Source organism: Schistocerca gregaria, chromosome 3 (genome assembly GCF_023897955.1).
Source record: "Schistocerca gregaria isolate iqSchGreg1 chromosome 3, iqSchGreg1.2, whole genome shotgun sequence".
In the NCBI taxonomy this organism is placed as follows: domain Eukaryota; kingdom Metazoa; phylum Arthropoda; class Insecta; order Orthoptera; family Acrididae; genus Schistocerca; species Schistocerca gregaria.
The window spans coordinates 355,974,743-355,988,974 of NC_064922.1; the positions used below are offsets into that span (position 1 = coordinate 355,974,743).

General features: G+C 37.6%; 1 protein-coding gene across 1 annotated transcript in view; it reads right to left on the minus strand.

Annotated features, from left to right (window-relative positions):
• Window positions 1-14,232, minus strand: part of LOC126356155 (WD repeat-containing protein 75-like) — a 209,767-nt gene that overhangs the window by 154,427 nt on the left and 41,108 nt on the right. The window lies entirely within an intron of this gene.

Consider the following 14,232-nt stretch of genomic DNA (forward strand, 5'->3'; position numbering starts at 1 on the left):
GCATAGCATCAACTGTGCAACCCATATAAACAGGTAATATATGTACAGGAATCACAGCAGAGCGTACTGCCCCCATTTGCACATATACGAAACAATTGAAATACAGTCAATAAGCTGTTGAAAGTATATGTGCAGGCTGCTTCATAAATAATTGGTGTAAAAATTCAAAAAAAGGGTGAATGACAACAATGAAAGATTGGCACTCTCCAAAGTAAAACTGAAATTGAAAGTTTGACAAATCAGACAAAACAAGGCATTTATATCCCTAACTAAATTTCCAGGTCAAAGTAAACATACAGACAAAAAAAGGAAAGGACCTACCTAACTACAACACTATGTGTATTATTACACGTATCAGTAAAATGTAAAACAAACAAATAACATGCACAAAAGTTGTAATTGTTAGAAATGGATTTCTGGAGAACAGGTGGTGGACTGTCAGTATTATACATAATTCCAAATGAGCAGTGTTGGGAAAGTTACTTACTGAGAGTAACTTGGTTACAGATACAGTTACTTCCCAGGAAAAGTAGCTAAATTACACTTAAAGTTACTATACATCAAAACTAACTGTATCAGATCCAGCTATCAGTCACTCAGTAATTAAATATATTGTCTACAGCTTCTTCTATCTCAATGAATCTCAGATTAAGTAAAGTTGTTTTTCAAATTTTTCATCTCTTAATTTGTCTCTTATTGTCTTCAACACAATGCCCCCTGTACCAAAATCTCTCTCTACAGCTGCACCAGTTGGTATGCCTTTATTATGCAGTTTTCAAAAGAACTTGTGGAACATGTGTATCAATGTCCGGTACATTGAATCTATTCTGATACAAGCAGTACCTGCGGACTTATCACATGGTTTGAGATCTTCACTTTCAATTAGGCAACATTTAAAATCATTTGTCATCAATTGGCTTTTTTATGCATTACAATGCAAGGTGACCCCTGGAAAGACATGAGTACCAGTGTCCCAGTATATTCTAGTGAGACACACAGATGGCAGTTGTCATTTGTGGACAATGTATTCAATCAAGAACATGCAATGCAACATCTTAATGCTGTACAAGTTGCAAGGGCAGTCTGATTCAAAAATGTAGATTTTGGTCATGTTGGTGCAAATTCCAATGCCTTTCCATGTGTCACCCATAGGTTGTGAACACATTTCAGGAGACAGGTCAGTACACAAGGTGAGATGGACAAATTTGCCAGCGTATTACCACCTCACATGAAGCCTAATACCTGGCCATCTCTGCATTGCAGCTTATACAGATACTGCCACAGCACTGCAAGACGATCTCAGAAGGTCCACTGGAGTTGCTGCATCCGATCAGACTACAATGAGACTGTAAGAACCTGATGTCCTGTTTGAGTACCCCTCTTGATATGACAACATCTAGGACCTCACCTTCAGTTCTCCCATTCCCATTCCCACTGGTAACTTTGTAACTGGTGAAATGTGTTATTCACAGACGAGTCCAGATGTTCTCTGACACAAGGAGATATCCATGTTCATGTATGGTGACCCATAGTAAATGGTACCTGCCAAATATTGTTTAAGAAATCGACAGGTTCCCAAGGTTAAATGATGTTGTGATAAGTCTTCACTGTTAACAGCCATACAAATCTTGTCATCATTCATGGTCGCCTTTCTGCCAGGCAGTACTTCGAACAGATCCTGTAGTGGTGGCTGCTGCATATGATGGTGGCCCTGAATTCCTTCTAATGCCAGAGCCCATGTGGCAGGCATCAGAAGCGATGTCTTGCAAAGCTTGGAGATTGACGTCATGGAATGGGTGGCAGTGAGTCCTGACCTAAACCCCATCTTGCATATGTGGGACATGTTCAACATACTTGTTTGTGGTCATCCTGTTCCATCACAGACTCTCCCAGAACTCTCACTGAAGAATGGGACTGGATCCCACAGGGTGATTTCCGTAGACCTACACAGAGCATACCACATTCATATAAGGCAATGACAAACACTCATGGAGAGTATACAAGATACTGAAGCTCTCAAAGTCCAATGAAAAGCACCCATGATGACAGGATGAATGACTGTTCCACTTTGTTTTTGATAAGTGCTGGACATTTCGGTTCTTTTTATGTAAATGATTGACGCTGTAATGATGTTTTGTCATGTACTTAATTTGTGAAAGGCATAATTTGGTAACATATTTTTTGAAGAATCTAGTAAAAATTGTTCAAGTTCCTGTTGAGCACATGAGATAAGTGTATTTTGTCTCTCAAAGCGGAAAAAATTCTTGCTCCTACTTCTCAAGAGCTTCTGCTTCTTACCTGAGAGACTCCCTTACAGCTGTTGCTTGCAAAATGGTTTCCAGCACATGACCATTGGCTGCAAAGGCATGTGCTCTGAATTTTGGGTGGAAGCATGCACACAGAAACAGGTATTTATTTTCAAATGTGCACTCAAGCCTCATTAGCAATCCCAGAAGAACTGCATCAAGCATAGATCTGCGCAGTGTCTTCTTAGTGAATACATTATTCAGCTTTTGTTTCCAAGCAGTTACATTATGTTCACCTTGTAGCAATTTCAGAGCCTGTGCCAATGGACTCATCACTTCACAAAATTCTCTCGGTAAAGTAACTTCTGCAGGGATTAGTCTTGCCAATGAACAGATATCCATGCAACTCTCAATATTTTAAAGTAACTTCTGCAGGGATTAGTCTTGCCAATGAACAGATATCCATGCAACTCTCAATATTTTCATTGGAACATTCCATCAATTTGCAGATCTGTTGGACAGTCTCATACGAGGGTTGTAACTTAAATAGTGGCAACCTTTTATTCACAACCGATACAAAAGAGTTACATGTTTCCACTTGTAACTTTCCTTTAAAGTAGCCACCAGCATTGTGTGGAACCCATTGCCAGCAACGAGGAAGGTGTAGTATATCGTCAGCAGAGCCTGTTCTGGTGATGGTGCGAATGGAACGGTCTAAAGTTATGGTGAATCTCGTGTACGACTATGATGGTGTTATATGCAACACAAGCTGTGGCTGCTCTGTTCAGTCAATGGGACTGGGAAGTACTGTACAATCCACCATACGCCCCGGACTGAAGTCCTTGTGACCTTGATTTGATTCCGAAGATGAAGAAACCACTTCATGGCATTCACTTCAGAACTGTTCCAGAGATTTGACAGGCAGTAGAAAACTCCATTTGCATCATCAACAGAACAGACTCTGCTAATGGTATACGCCTTCCAAATCACTGGCAACGGGTTATACACAAGGGTGGCGACTATTTTGAAAGACAGTAACAGGTGCAGACATGCAACTCTTTTGTATCGGTTGTGAATAAATAGTTGCCACTATTTAAGTTCCAACCCTTTTACATTGAATTCCATCTCGTACATACAGGTGTTAACAGGCAGACACTACAAGTATCTTCGATATGGTCTACAACTTGTGTTGACTGAGTCTGTTTGTACCAAGGCTTGAAGCACTTCCCCCTGGACATCCTTGAAACTTTTCTGAATTTTACGTTTTCAAGTGCATGTTTGAAATATTTCATGGCAATCAAATGCAATGTATGACTTACTCAACAGTAGTGAGGAGACAATAGTATATCTTTTTCAGCACTTTCACTTATACTTACTTATTCTAACATATGGACGGAATTTATAAAGTCTAAATCATCATCAATTTCATTATTGTGTTCTTGTTCATCGGTAATATGATGCCTGTGGAAGAACCTGAAAGGCTTGCAAAAGTTTGTACCATTGTCTGTCATGATGCTACGTACTTCATTTCATATTTGATATTCCAACCAACTATCACTTATTTCCTTGGCCAGAGCATTGTAAATATGTCTTCATTTCATATGTCTGTGTGCCAACACTACAGTTTTTGTTTTCAGTGCAACTGGATCATGCCAGTGACCAGTTATTCCAATGAATCTTCTAAAACACGTTAAAATAATGTAGTTGAAAAGTCAATGAATAGACCTTGAAAACACATCAAACATTTTCTACATTTGTTTTAAGTGTTATGCACAAATGATAATAAATAGCAGATATACTGATGCCCAAGTGACACATGGAAGAAAAAGATGTAAACAAAAATACCAGTAAGGCATGTTGTTAAGCTGAGCTGCAGAAAGGAGATATGTCACCACCAGCCACAGCAAACTCAAAGGTTTTCAGCAGTGTAATGCAGTTATTGTTGAAAAGATAATTTTGAAACAAATACTGCTTGTCCCCCCCCCCCCCCCTCCGAGAATAACAGCCAGCATTAGGCTGTCTTTAGATTGTCATAACAAAACATGAGACATGTGATGAAAAAATGAATGATACTTTTGTTACATGGTTACTGACAAAATTAACTTATTTGCAGTTATAGTTACTTAGCACCAAAATCAAAGTTGTCTTAACAGAAGAAGAAAGAAATAGAAGACGCAAGAGAATGAAGAGCTATTGGGAAGAAAGATGATGTGCAAAACGAGCAACATCTTATCCTGAAGGGTCCTAAAGAAGCATAAGAAGAAGAAGTTACTTTTCAGAAATAATAACACCATAACTGACTGTTAACTTTGAGAAGTAACAGTTTCTAGTAATGGCACTACAAGTAACAAATTATTCCCTAACTCTGCAGGTAAGAAATTACAAAGAAGGATGCAGTAGATAAGAAAATGGTAGAGAAAACAGAAATGCGACAACACACTATTTGGCCACATGAAACTCCTGTTTCCGAATGTTTTGCTACCACCTCCACACACTGTGGAGCTTCCCTTTCTCTCTATTGCTATACATCTTTTTCTTCCCCCAACACTTTGCCATAATGGCCACTCACCAAAGGTTAGTGTAAGTACGCTCTCTGAAGTTTTGTGTGTGTGTGTGTGTGTGTGTGTGTGTGTGTGTGTGTGTGTGTGTGTGTGTGTGTGTGTGTGAAGAGCAGATGTTGAAAAGCCAACAGTGATTCATCTAAAGTTGAGTTTGCTATCCTGGATTGTCCACTATGGTAAAGCAAATTTGGAAACAAAGCATAAATATTTCAAAAAAGTATAATCTGCATACTGCTGATAACAACAAGGTCAGAAATATTATCAATATAAAAAAATTGTGAACCCAGCAATGTTTTGCATTTGCTAAATAAAAAAATATGTAGCCTCTGTACATTCAAATGTTTATTAGGAGTATCATGTAAAAATTTGAAGTAATTTAATCAGGATCTTTTTGAGATTTTTGGTAACAACATTAAACAACAACTTTTCTTTATAAACGATTAGTATAAATTAAAGTTTAACTTCCAGCCAACTGTATCATCAGGAACAGCACACATACTCAGACTGGATAAGGATAAAGATTGAAGAACGAAGTCACATGTGTCCTCCGCAAAAGGAACGATCACAGAAGTTGCCTTAGATGAAGTACTGGGACCAACGAAAACCTGAATCTGGATCTGGATGATCAGACAGGGGTTTGAATCTCAAGTCTTCAGTAGCTGAGTGCAATACCAAACTCTTTATTTAAAGCGTTAACTTAGTTGCTGATTTCACTGACACAAAAATGATGCTGTAACTGAACCAAGACACCCTCCTTATGGTAAATGTTCTTTCCAATTAAGTCAGTAAATTGTATTTCATTTTCTAAGGAAAACATGGCCATTATTGTTAAATTTGGAGAAGCCACTGTGTTGACATATTTGATAACACATGCTTTGAGGGGAAATTAAAATTTACACTGTAGCACAATCCATTTTTACTGCCAAAAATAGATTTTCGTCTTTTGCTGTTTACAGTACTCCATCCTCTTTCGATAATGGAAATTATACATTTGTTGATAGCCACTCCATGATTATGTATATCTTGTTCTTTATTAGTTAGTTAGTTACACGTTCCTGGATCATTTTGCACAATAAATCATAATGAGGCAAAACAAGTCATTTTACACTCACATCACAAATTAATTTGTACATTTGGTTACATTCCAAATATTTCTACAGCTTTCCCCCCCCCCCCAAAAAAAAAAGATACAAAGACGTGAGTTAGTAATTCCTAACCACCATCTTTTATACACTAAAGTAATAGAAATTCTTCTGCAGAGCAGGAGTAGTTGTCAAGCAGAAACTTTCTCAGTTGTCATAAAATTTTACTTTGCAGTCTACCAGACATTTTATATCACTGGATAAGCGATCAAAAATTTTCACTGGAACATTGTGCACCCCTTCTTGTGAAGAAGACAACCTTTATGTGGAGTAATGAATGCCATTTTTCCTTCTGGTATTGTAATTATGCCCCTCATTGTTCCATTTGAACCACAGTGGATTATTAACAACAAACTTCATGAGGAAATAAATATACCGTGAGGCAGTAGTCAGAATGCCCAACTCCTTAAACAGATGTCTACAAGATGATCATGAGTGAGTACCACATATTATTCTTACAACAAATTTTTGCGCAATGAAGACTTTTTTTCTTAAAGGTGAGTTACCCCACAACAATATTCCATATGAAACTGTTGAATGTAAACATGCAAAATAAGTCAACTTACTGATTTGTCTCTCCCCCAGATTTGCAATGATTCTAAGAGCAAATGTGGATGAATTAATTTGCTTTAGGAGTTCCAAAATGTGTTTATTCCAATTTAAATTCTCATCAATATGGACCCCTAAGAATTTGAAGTTTCCACCCTATTTATTATTACCTCACCATGTGTTACATTTATCATTGGTGTGATACCTCCAGATGTGCATAACTGAATATGTCATGCCTTTTTAAAATTGATGGTGAGACCATTTGCAGAAAACCAGTCAACAATACTTTTAAAAACTTTGTTTACCATTTGTTCTGTTTCTGTATGTATGCTTGGATTAATCACAGTACTACTGTCACACGCAAAATGAACTAATTCTGTTTATTGTATACTTGACAGACGAACATTTACATACAAGGCGTCCAGATGCAAACTGCTGTAAATCCACTTTTTCTCGAAAATGAGTTGATGCCATCATTTTGTTCTCTGTGCTGCCAGCTATTGATTATGCTCTTAAAACACGAACAAAACACCTTTTTTTATGTACCTCGAAAACCGTCTGCAGATGCAAAACTATGTCTTTCCACTTCCGGCTGCAAAGCAAAACTGAGTGAATCCATTGTATGATAAAGAAGCAGAACTTGGTGTATCCTTAGCATGCACCATTATTAAAAAGGTTTGAAGATGCAAAACTCCTTTGTACACATTATATATTTTGTTGGAATAATATAGCCTTCCCAGCTTACTACTACAAAAACTTTGCTTCTGAGCCTATGGGTGGCAATTTGTGAAGTTGTACCTACTGCAAAATAATGCGAAACAAAAAACAGCAGAACATCAACTGTTACCTAGCCATATTGATGCGTTTTTCTACCTTAGCTTGTTTGTGAGTGCATGGAGAGTGAGTGTGATATTTTTGATGGATAAAATACAAAGAGTGCTTTATCATCTCCTCCATAATCAAGGATGTTACTGATGGAAGACTTGTACAATCTGTTCCAAAAGGAAAAGGCCATAAAAAATTGGCCAATCCTTCTGACCGGAAGAGGAACAAAGCACAATGAATGAGGAAAGATTTACACCTCAACCCTAGTATTTTGTGCTATTTCCCTGCATGAAAATAATAAGAATTTCATTACCAACATTTCTGTAAACAGTAAGTTACACTGTGATGTTTCAGGTTTATGTTAATATAAATTACGGTCATTTCAAATGGCTGTAGCCAGGAATGATTTCCTTGAATGAACAGTGCATCACTGATTTTATAATCATTTATTTAGGAAACGTAGTACAGTATATGATTTTTTTTAGTACATTATCCTAACTTTCTCCTTATTAGTACTGTTCTTTGGTAGATATTCTGCAAGGGGGTTTCCAGTTCATCCCCAGTGCAAGCATGCACCTTCATCATATACCAGTGTGCAAGAGTATCAATGCAGAATATAAGGAGATCACATCAGGCCTTTTATAAAGTTGGAGACAAAATTAAACAGGACAAGTTTGTAATTATACACACATCAGTCGAATCTCCAAGGAGGTGTCGGATTGAAGCAGCAGATTCTTGGAAAAACATAAATACTTCAATCTGATTCTATTTGCCCCATCTGAAAGTGGTAAACCAAACTCAGCAATTGTGCGTGTGCCAAAAGATGTTTACTAGTGTTCTTGGCATATAAACAGTGAGAATACAAAGAGTCTATTGACGGCACTTACAGACAGGAGAAGCTACAATTGAAAGATGAGGTGGAGACCAAATGGCAAATATTTACAAGGAAAACAGGATGCGTTTAAGGAGTTTATTGAGAAGCTGAAACCAGTGCAATCACACTACTGCTGTGGGGGAAAAAAAAGAAAGAAAAAAAAAATCAGCAGACTCTTCACGTCCAGTGAATTATCGATTGCAAAGCTTTGGAAAATGTTTAATGCGGATCCAGAGAATACTGTGGATAAAAGAGTTTTTCAGATATATTTTTGTGTCTGATTATAATATCAGCTTCGCTTCCCCAGCAACCGACTATTGCTCAGTGTGCATCAGTTTAGAACAACAAATGAAGCCATTAACCCGAACAACTGAAGATGAGGTGAAGAAACAAGAATTGACAACACGCCTTGCTTTACACAAAGCTAAGGCAAATGCTTTTTATGATATACTGAAAGTTGAGGACAACGGTGAAATAACCCTGACATTTGACTGCCAGAAAAACCTTCCACTGCCTAAACTGCAAGATCAAAGTGCTTATTATACATGTCAAATGTACGCATATAATTTTACAATCTCTCAAGGACCATCTCACTCATGGCAAAACAAGGCGAACACATTTATATAAATATGGAAAGGAAAAGGCTTTGTAAAGGGATCCAATGAAATTGAACCTTGTGTACACCAGAGGTTAACATCTACAGGCCTAACTGACATCCATACAATCCATCTGATTTCAGACAGTTGTGGAGGGCAAAACAAAAACCAGACGATTTTGGGTATGCTGTGCTATTGGCTAACACAAGAAGCTCCTGTCAACGTGAAACGAGTGAAGATATTGGACATTTGTTTCTACCACCCGACAGAATTTTTGGCCAAACAGAATACGTTCTCAGGTCTAAAGTCAAAATTATCGAGTGATTACAAAGACGTGTTTGAGGATCACGGAATAGTTTTGCAATTAGGAGTAGATGTCAACAATCTGTGTTGGAAGGATTCAGTTGCTGATGTCATTAAGCTAAGCCACCTAGTCAATGACACTTCAGATTTGCCCCTGTAAAATGGGTTGTGATCACCAGAACTAAACAAAGAAATGCACTAGTAAGAGGTGAAGTGGCTTATAGAATGGATGCTGGTGAAGGAAGAGGGATATGCAGACGAGGCAAAGCCTACTCATCCATGCAGCCAAACGTTATCAGAATTGGAAGAGCCTTAAAGGAAGCTAAAGTGAGGGATATTGATTCCCTCCTCAATAAGCACTTCGGGCACATTTGGGAAGAAAACCAAAATCTTGCTTTCTACAAGAATGTAATCCATTGTCAGATGGCTGGGAACAATGCAGATGAAGATTCAGACTTTGAAATTCATCCAGAGGACAATGAGTTGCCAGTGTAATTTAGAGGGGACATGTCAAGACTTGAAAGCTTATGATATATTAACTACTTTCAAATTATTGTTTAATGTCACAGAAATTGTAATCACATTCAGTTTTAGTCATTAAATCTTTTGTAACAGTATTAAGGTGTCTTTTTTTAGTTAACGATAATATATGCACATCGATATCTACAGAAGCATAACTCTGTAGATCCCTGGGAACAGGGGCAAAACTCAGTGAATCCAAATTATTTTAGGTAATAACTAGCAAAATAAAAGCTGAATGTTTCAGGGATTGTCAGAAGTATACTCCTTAATTACGCATAAATCTATGATGAAAATGAATTTCAAATATCTGCCATATGAAGTAAGTAAGAAGTTTGTGCGTTTCCTGAAAAAAATGTTATAGTGCACTCACTGCATTTTGCTTCTGGACGCCTCATAAATGAGGAACAGTGGTGGACCTACGACTGAACCTTAGGGAACCCCACGTGATTTCTCCCCAGTCAGAATTATGTCCCTGCGCTACATTTCTTGAATTATTAAGTACAACTTTTTGCATTCTTTTGGTTAGATATGAAATTATTAATTGGTTGGATATACCATCAATCCTACAAAATGTCTATTTATCTAGGAGAATACTATGAACCACATAGTCAAATGCATTGGAATGGTCGCAGAAAATACCAACCAGCACTATTTTATTATTTAATGCTTGCAAAATCTGGTAAGCGTACATGTATATGGCATTCTCAGTAGAGCAACCCTGCTGAAACCCAAACTGTGATTAGCTAAGGATACTATTATTGCTACGGTGAGATTCTCTTCTAGAATACATCATCTTCTCAAAAAGTTTGGGAATGATGTCAGAAGTGAAACAGATCAGTAGTTACTGACATCTCTCTTATCTTTAACAAAGGCATATTTCTCTGGTCCCTCTTCAACCCCCCTCCCCCCACACAACCAACCAACCAACCAACCAACCAACCAACCAACAAACCAACCAAATGCATATTTCATATAAGACTGGAGTTATTACATCAGCACAAATTTTTAGTACTCTATTGCAAACATCACCAAAGCCAGACGAGCTTTTATTTTTTAGAGAAAGTGTAATTTTCTTAATTTCAGAAGGAGAAGTTGATGATACATTCATATGAAATAATTTTATGTAAGTTACATTTTCAACACAATGCCATGCATTTGCTACCTCTCTAGTTTCACTAAATTCAATTTAGCCTTAAGTCTGTTGCTGGAAGTGCTGATATCTTACAATACATGCATGTTCTCTGATTTTTTTAACAACCTTTCTTCGTAATTTTGAGTAGATTTTGTAGTGTGCAACTACTGCAGGATCCCTTGCTGTTCTTACCAAAAGATATATTTCCCTCTTCCTTTTGCAATATATTTTAATCCCTCAAGTGAGCTATGGTTTTTTTACATGCCAGTTTACTGTCCCCTCTGATTAGCTTATGCGGTAAGCTGTCTTCAAATAATGATATGAATTTACCACAGAATAGATTAAATTTTATGTTAGATTTGTTTCATTGTAAATTACATCCCATGTCATGTCCTGTAAACTGTTCTTAAAAACATTTATCCTGGAGTCATTAACTATTCTAACTGAGTTCCACTGAGGAGTATCCACAATGTAAGGTGCTATGTTCTAACTGTGCATCATGACCAGAGAGAGCATTTGTTACTCAGTAAACTGTTATTTTCTTGCCTTGAGCTTCATCAATGGATCATCATCAGTTATAGTGAGAGACATGCATTTGCACTTCTCAAACAGCATGGGACCAATAAAAATTAACAGAAGATGACAAAAAAGGCTTTCAGAACCAAGATTTCAACCAGAAAGAAGACAACAGATTTGGAGGAAATGTTAATAATAGCATATTAGATAGGAAATTAATAGACTTGAAGAGAAAGGCACCAAAATGACAGGAAAATTAATGGTGATTCCAGACATGGATGAGACTTGAAACTCTGAAGACTGGAATTGAGAGAGATGGGCGAGGGTGAAGGGGGTATGAGTGGGCATGAAGGGGGGAGGGGGGGGGGGGGAGAAGGCTGATGAGTCAGATATATGGAAGTAGAAGTAGAGATCAGGGAAACTGAAGAAGTGGTACAAAACACACAAACAAAGACAGAAACAGAAAATATGAAAAGAAAACAGGAAGTGCGAAAAAAGGAATCAAAGGAAAAAGGAATTGCAGAAGATACTACAAGAGAGATTGGTGGCAGTTGAGATCAGGTGAGAGACATGAACCAAGCAATTACTGTAGATCACCTGGAAACTTGTCTCATAATGGTGGTAGGAAGAAGAATCAAAATTACTCATCATCAATCATTAAAGTAAATTAAATTTTTAATCACATCATCCTCTGAAATACGGAATATCTTTTACACTCACTTTCCCTCCCTTACAAGTTTATATTCTGAAACAAACCCAACCTATGTAAGATCCTTGTACACTCCTAAGCCACTCCAGCAAAGAACCACTAAACATGACAGTGAGTTGGAGCTTAAGACACAATTACCCTCATGCCTTTTCACTGTCTGTGCAATCAAACATCCAGTTCACATAGTATGTGCATTGCCCAAGAAGTGACAGATCATATTCAGTCTCTGTTGAAATATAATTTCAGTCATAATATTAACATATCTTTTATTTCTCAAGTTTTTAAAGAATCATTTATTAATATTAGTTTTCTCTCTCATTTATGTTAAAGGCAAATGGAGGTAGCAACCCAATTTCCTATGTAACTGGTGGAAGCTGAAACTGCTATGATGTTCCCAGCAGTACCCATGTGGCATAATGAGCGTCTGTAGAATCCATGGTGAAAGACAGCTGTCTACCAGATGCCAAATGTTTCAGTCAAAGAACTTTAATTTTAAGAGAAAAATCAAACAATGGAAATTCCAGGTTGGAGTATCAACAATATTAGGAAAAGGATAGATCGCTGGTCGCTGTAAAAGATGACACGTTGAGTTGCAGACACGCACAATGAAAAGACTGTAATACATTTAGCTTTTGACCAAAGCCTTCTTCAGAAAATAAAATACACATACACGTAACACATGCAATCACATCTCCCACACATGCCTGCCATCTCCAGCAGCTCAGACTGGAACATATTCTGATCTGAGCTGCCAGAGATGCCAGCCATTTGTGCATGCCATGTGCTTGCTTGTCTGAATGAGTGTGCATGTGTTTTCTACACTGAAGCAGGCTTTGAATACAAGTTAAATGCATAACAGTATTATCACTGTGCCAGTCAACAACTATATTTATCATCTTTAGCTGAGTAGCAATCTACTCTTTCCTAATATTGTTAATATTAAGTGTTGTGTTGTCAAATACCAAAACTCAAAGCAAGAGGTCAACCACTGCAAAGATGCTGCAAGCCAGTGCAGCATCTATGGCGGGGCCAATCCAAGCATGCCTCAGGCCATAACCCTTGGGGTTCCCAGGTACCACCGCCCCACGGCCTTGAGATAAGAACAGCCACTGCAGACAAGCAATTCTAGTATACCAGCAATCGACTCGCTATCATTGTGTATCCGATACTACAGTGCACCTGAAGTGTTTTTATTTAGTTAGTGTCATCCAGTCAGCTTACAGCACTGCTGTCAGGCTGGCGAGTGGAATAGTTCCTGTTGTACAACAAGCCTACACATTTAATGTGCAACTGTATAATGTGTAATGTAACGTTGTTGTACAGTAAACACTGTTAAAACTTTGACTCTGAACAGTGTACCTATTCATACGAATCATTGGGGTGGACTTGTCACACCAGCATTGCCTCACATCACAGTTGCTATTTGGCTGCTTCATACTTTAAACAATTCAATCACCAAGTGTCAAACAACCAAGCACTATCACATCTGTGACAATCCATGGAAAATAAGTTGTTCCTTAATTAACAAAATGTTTGTGTTTTACCTGAGTTAACTGTGTACTGATATCTTTCCTTAGACTGTAAACAACATTAAGTGCACCAGTGTATTACAAAAAATCTCTGTAACTTAGTGCTTACGATTGGGATTGTTGAATATTTACAGAGGGAGGGGGGGGGGGGGGAGGGAGAGAGAGAGAGAGAGAGAGAGAGAGAGAGAGAGAGAGAGAGATGGAACAAAAGTGGTACTCTCAGCAACTTGATGAGGACTGCATCAGTCTGTATTTGCCTCTATCTCAGCTCAGGTCTGTCGTTCGTCCATTACCAAACTGGCTGTCAATTTGATTACTCAAGTATAGCCAAACATAGCAGTAACATACTTTTTGGGCACAATCTTCAGTAAAAAATTACGTCCTGTGTGTGACGAATGGCAATTATGCCAGTATTTTGTTACAAATTGTCAAATGTGACAAAAAGTACATACATTACAGAAGTATAAGTCCGCTTTTATATTCCCAGAATTAACATTTTTCACTGTTTAGAACATTTTTTATAGGTCCCTTTGAAAACTCTACACTGGAAATGGTGAATTCCCCATGCTTTTGTGTTATCATATTTATAAATTTCCTTATATTTAGATGTAATGAAACAGTGTTATTATTGGCTTTCTAGTAGTGTTTACAAACATTACACAATAAACTGACTCCACAGTTCTGAATCAGTAGAAGTCATTAAAAGTTGGAACAATTTGCACCTCTAG